Genomic DNA, 7,039 nt, shown 5'->3' with positions numbered 1-7,039 from the left:
GCGGCTGGTGGCGTCTAGTATATGATATTCCGTGAGGGATGTAAATATTTGTGGTAAACCAGCGTAGTTTTATGTACTACTGTAGTGGTTGTATACGAGCGTGTGACTGAATTAGAAGTGTCTGTACAGTTGTACGACACACTATTTGCCACAAAACACTATGTTTATTTCGTACACAAACACATGGTGGTGTTGGTCGGACATTAGCATTGTCATGTCAATGAGGCGCCTAGAACATCAGACCTGGAGCAGACCACGTTATCAGTAAGATGTGCAATAGCAGAACACATAACCAGTGGCGAACGCTTATAGTTGGAACATTCCAGTCGCCTACTAAACGTGATTAATTACTTCATTACATCATTGTACATTGTTAACTGCATCATACTATAAACTTTAGAAAGAAAAGTGAACCAAACCTGCATGGGAAATATTGTTCAGATTAAGTTTAAATTTTTATAAACCATTGTACTTATTGTATTTACTGACATGATTTCCATGTTGTCATCTGTTGTCTAGTAGCATATTAAAATGTCTGGATTCAAACCATAAGTCGTTACGTCAGAGCTAATATTATACTTACGGTTTCTTTATCAATACCACAGCAGCACATCTGTATGGTTTGTGCTGAAATTTTCAGACTAAAAACTTAAGTATCTCATAATGGGATTAAAGTGCAGAAATATCACTAGGTTGAGTAGTTCAACTGTTTCTCACAAGTATGCGAAACTGTTTCCAAGACTTAAAATTTTTATTAAATGACAACGTTTTGAAAGGAAGGTAACATAAACTACGTCGATTACTGTTGGTATAATTGTCCGAGAATTAAGTATAATGACGTCATGTGGATATAAACAATATTTCAAATGAACGATGTGGTAAAACTGTAACAAAATCTAATATAAATATCACGTATAAGACAGTTAATTATTCTGATGTTCGTGATGTTTATAATTAATGGTGGTCCTAGTTATGGCCTACGATTTTTGTCATATTTTGTTCATGAAAGTGTGTCAGTCAGATATAAGATCATAAATAAGATACCTGGGATGTCTACGTTCGTCTGGAAACCTTGCAGATGATCGACATGACTTCAGTCTGATTACTTGTTGGCTTAGGTAACACATATAGATAGAATATAAGGATGATATAGTAGATCATTTAAACCTGCCTCTCTTCTCTGTTTGCTTTCGAGGTATTTCAGACTTGAAAGTCCACCATATGGCGAGTACTACGTAACAATGGTATACAATCTTTCACTACATCCATATCACTCTGTGAGTAATATGTGCTTAGCAGACGAAGAAAGAACTATTGACTGCAGACAAAAGACAGCTTCAGACTTCAAAATTGAAACAGCAAAATGATAGTTCATATGTAACAGTACTGTAGCGGTCTTCAGTCCGAGAACTGATTTGATGCAGCTCTCCACGGCATTCTGAACAGGTCTCTTCATCACTGCATAACTAGTGGAACCTACATCCACGTACAGTTGCTTAGTGTGATTAAGCCTTGCTGCACCTCTATCATTCTTATATTAGTTACTTGCTCCAACAGCTGATGCCACAGGATGTCTTCTATACACATATCTCATCTTTCAGTCCCAGTGTGGCGTATACACCTTCCTCCTCAAATCTATTCAGTATCTCTTCATTAATTACCCAATCTACCCATGTACTATATAATTTTCAGTAATCTTCTATAGCGCCACTTATGAAAGTTTCTATTCTTTTCACGTCCGAACTGTTTATTGTCCAAATTTTACTTCCATGCAATGTTTCACTTGAGATGAATACCTTCAGAACAGACATGTTAACACTTAAATGTATATCACATTTTAACATGCTCCTCTTTTAGACACACATTTCTTGCTGTTGCCATTCTGCAGTTTACTATCCTCCCTATTTTAACCATAACAAGTTACCCCAATAGCAAAACCTATCTACCGCTATTCGTGTCTCATTTACTGATCTAATTCCCACAGCATTGTCGAATTTAATTCTACCACATTCCATTACCCTTGTTTCACTTTTACTTATGTCCATCTTATAACTTCTTTCCAAGTCACTATTAATTCCGTTCAACTGATTTTCGAAGTACTTCTAGAGGTTCCCGTCAGAATTACAAATAAATCGACAAGCTTCGAAGTTATTGTTTCTTCTCGCTGAACTTTAATACCTTTTCAAAACGTCTCTTTGGTTCCTTTTATTGGTTTTCAACATTCAGACTTAACAAAATCTGGGACAAATTAGAACCCTATGACACTATCTTCTCAACTGCCCTATGAATCTTACAGCTTCAATCTGATTTCGTTACAAACTGCAGATAAACTTGCGCATCCCTTATTGTATCCCTCCATAATTTCAAGCAAAGCACTCAAGTCAAAGTAAACACTTTACCTCTAGAAGTACTGTGAATCTAGGTTTGTCTTTCTTCAGCTAAACTTTTAGGATGAGTCGCTTGTTCTTACATTTTCCCAGAATCTCCCCCGAGGTCGGACTTTCCCAATTTTTCCACTCTGTAAATAATTCGCGTCATTATTTTGCAGCCACCCCTTACGTCATATAGTTTGGCAATAATTGTAATGGTCAGAACTTGCATTCTTTGGATCTGGAGTTACTACATTCTTCTTGAAGTATTTCATTTCATCTGACTCATTTATCTTGCGCACCTAATGGAATGTTCTCCCAAGATTCTCAATAAATGTGAGGGATTGTCCTAATTCTGTCCCTTGTTTCGAAACAGATCATCACTACTCTGCCGAACCCTTCTCCCAGTGTTGTGTATTCCTTCACATCCTCACTTACTTCTCCTTCGGTTTCCATACTAATGTATTTTATTCCTTCGTATTGTCCTTCTCTGTGCATGGTACTTCTGATGTTCCCGCAATCCTTTCTTCGTAATGGCTTGCAGTCTTAACTATTGATTTTCATACAGGTACATCACTTTTCTCGAAACGTCTGTCTTTCCGCTAGTCATACTCCTTTTAGACATTTACATTTGTTTTTTAGCCATTCCTGCTACGCCATTTCAGTCACTTTTATTATGCGTCTCTATTCCGTGGTCGGTGCTTTATTTTTACACTTTCTCCTTTCGTCATTTAAATTCAGTATCCCGTACTATCCAAGGATTTCTACTGCACCTCATTTTTTGCCTACCTGACCATCTGCTGCGCTCCTTTTCTATTGTATTCCTTTTCTTTTTTCATTCAGGCTTTGCATAAAAGTCCCAATGCGATTCTCAACAACCTCTGGTTCTTTCAGCTTTTTCAGTCCCCATTTCCTTAATTTCCTAGATTTTTCAAATTTAAGTTAGCTTTAGTTTGTAGTACATAGCCAATAAATTATTGGCGCCTATCCCGCTTCACAGAGTGGGACAGCCTCCGACCTCCCGTTCTGTTAAGAGACGTGGACGTCTGATTCCTCATCTGGCCCTGGACATATTTTGCAGCTTAAAATCTGGTTTTGTAATCTTCGTCATATAATTAGATATTCCTTAAGCAACCTTGCGATATCTCTGGGGTTCTTCCACGTATACAAATTTACCTCATGATTCTTAAACCAAGTTTTAGCAATTATTAAATTATACTCTGTGTGAAATTCTATCAGGAAGCTTCCCTTTTCATTCCTTTCACCCACGCTTTGTTTCCGTCACCTTCTTATATTACTACGGAATTCCAGTACCCACAGAATTAAATTTTCCTCTGCCTTACCCATCTTCATCATCTAAGGATCTAGTCGTTACATAAACTTGTGGCCCACTTTGGCAACAATAATACGTCTACTCTGCTGTTCATCGATAAATATAGTTTACCAATATCGACTACTTAGAAGTAAAATTAAGAAACAGAACAGTAAGCATACTTTCGGCATGTTTAGGAAATCGCCAATACAAATGTGAATATTACCGCTTCTTCAAGTCATACAGTGCATTGTAAGACGGCACATCTAAATACTATTTTCCACAGAATATTAAGGTTGCCATTGGACGCTAAAGAAATAGCACAAGAACCGACAACATGAAAATACGCTGCTGTTGCTAATGACTATGCTTAGCTTTTAGTCGAGGTCCTTTATCTTAACCTAGCTAGATACATTGCTGGCTAACCAAGACGCAATGAACTGAAGCAAGCATCCAAATCAGATGAAATTTTCATCAAGCGTTACCGGCGACGAGAGACGCACATGATTATCATTGCAGCGCAGGCTCACATCACAAGCGCTAGTAGCGCTCCTGTAAGCGATATATAAAGAGGGAACAGACGGCGTGTGGATGTACTATAATTGTTCATTAGTGCGATAGCTTCAGTGTGCCTCGTAGAAGTCAGCGAGCGTCTTTCTAACACGTTTCGGCGTTCGACTGAGAAACAATACTTGCCCGCAGGAATTGTGGATTATCCTGTAGAGAAATCGGAGATCGTGTCGGACGGAACCAAGCAGCTGTGAAGCGGATCTGTAGTCGTTCGATGCAGCAGGGAACGATGACCGACGGGACCGATTCCACCCACCTCGTTGCACCACAACACGTGATGGCAGGGGTATTGTGCGCATGGCATTGATTCATCGCTCTGTCGCATCACGAACCATATCACAATAAATTAGGTATTTTGCGTAACAAGCAGTGTGCGCGAGTACCACTGGACGTCGTTTGCAGTAGAGGGGACTGTCTCAAGGAGTCCACTGCTGCGTTGAAAGGCGTTTACCCCCGGCAACAGTGCGATAAACGACGGACATGAACAACCGAATGGAACGACGTTGTTTCTACCGACGATTCCCGATTGGGCATGCACTATACAACTGTCCACATCGTGTTGTGCCGCCTACACTGTAGCTTGAATGGATTTTTAAGTTTGTTTTATATGCCCGACTTCTAATTTCACCACACAAGTCTCCAGGGTTGAGCAGTTATTGCCCGATGACGACACGCAATACAGTTTGTTAAAGCGGAGTTCGCCGTTACTAATTATGTTTTTAGATTTAATTTTATTACTCGTAAGTATGAAATGCTAATGTCTGCAATACATAATGTCGACTATTGAGCTAAAGTTCGTACCTATTTTGCCATTTTAGAGAAGAGAAACCTCAAGCGCTTCTGCTTCTATAGTCTCAGTATCGAATGTTCACTAATTTCAATTTACTTCCTATCTCAGTTCAGTATTTAACACATATTATATATCAATGTCATTTCAGAGATATTACGTCGGTTCCACACTAACGGAATAACACGTAATTGTCATTTAACATCACTTTTATTAATAATCCTTTTTCTTATGACGTAAATTTTAATGAATTATCACTAGCTAGGAGGAAAGAGGGATTGATCCTAATCATGAGATAATAGCTTTTAATGAGCCCGCAATCGTTAATTAAATAAAAAGTCATGTTCAAGGATGATATGCGAACAACTTTCGTTACGTCCGTTTTCCCGTATGTGTCAAAACTAATCCTGTCGCCCACAATTCAGATTAACACTGACGTTAACCCCTTTTGTCGGAACATCGAATCGTAACTATTATGTGAAAGTTTATTCTAGTCCCCGAATTAATTCCTTTCAGATACGCGCACGACCGAACAGCAGAACGGAACACAAACGACTTGTTTTAACAACCGAACAACGCAGTGACGTTACATTGCGACAATGTCTGCCCAATGAACATCTCTTTGAAATAATAATTAAATGGACACCCTAGCTGCAAACAGGCGTTGATGTACTTCATTGGGGACATGTTGAAAATGTGTGCCCCGACCGGGACTCGAACCCGGGATCTCCTGCTCTATCCATCTGAGCCAACGCGGGCACAGAGGATAGTGCGTCTGCAGGGACTTATCCCTTGCATGCTCCCCGTGAGATCCACATTCCCAACATGTCCACACCACTACATTCGTAGTGCGCCTTTGACTTTATCTTCTCTACTCTGCTTACTTAAATTATTCCTAATTACAATTTATTCAGCTATTTAACAAACCATCTAACAAAAAATAAAATAAATTTTTCCCAACGTAAAAGATCCGCTATAACTACCACGTTGTTCGGATTAGAGTCTGGAGACCCCGTGGTGAGGGGCTATTTAACAATTTGCAGCGTTAACAATTGCCGGAATTCTGCAGAGCCACAGAGGTTTTATTGCAGATACATTAATTTGTTTTATACCTGCAAGAGTGGGATATAATTACGTAAAAATGTTGGGGAAGCAACTTCTCTCGCCTAAAAGTTTCCATTCAAGTAACTAGATATTATTCAGTCACGTTAATTTAACTTCAGTTTCACGCAAAGAGAAGTTACATTGGCTACCTTTTAGGACAGGAATCGGTGTATAATATTCGCGTGCATCTGTTTCATGCCACAACGGAACGACATTGGGTGCAGATTACGCAGATCCGTCACATGTGAATTTCAGACCAGAAACTCTACGGAAGACAACATATAAAGTCAAGGCCTCTAATCAATAATCTTTCTGTATGTTTCCAGAATGAGATTTTCACTCTGCAGCGGAGGGTGCGCTGATATGAAACTCCCTGGCAGATTAAAACTGTGTGCCCGACCGAGACTCGAACTCGGGAGTTCGAGTCTCGGTCGGGCACACAGTTTTAATCTGCCAGGAAGTTTCTGTATGTTTTAAGCCACCAACGTGGTTGTGGTAGTGTTTCCATTTTCGCTGTCATTCTGTAGAGAAACTTCTATAGCGGTAGTTTGTGAAGTGTTACGATATTTTAATTGCGTGTGAAATCGTGACTAAATTTATTGAGCGTGTTAATCCGAAAAGTAGAGTTTATGGAACTGTTAGCAGCATTTCATGGTTTTAACTCACGCGCAGTTTAAAATGCAAGTGGAACAAGAAAGCGAAATGCAGTCAGCTAACATAACGGACGCTACAGACAACACCATAGCCGCGGCGCAGGATCTGGCTAGATTCCAAGCCCCAGCAATTGACCCCCTCGCCGTAACTATGCAGAAGCTTAGTTTACTATCTCATAATATATATCATATAGTGCAAGCGCAATCAACCATGACAGTAGCACAGTCAAACATGGCACAAGAA

Source organism: Schistocerca serialis, chromosome 7 (genome assembly GCF_023864345.2).
Source record: "Schistocerca serialis cubense isolate TAMUIC-IGC-003099 chromosome 7, iqSchSeri2.2, whole genome shotgun sequence".
NCBI lineage: Eukaryota > Metazoa > Arthropoda > Insecta > Orthoptera > Acrididae > Schistocerca > Schistocerca serialis.
This window is presented reverse-complemented; position numbering follows the sequence as displayed.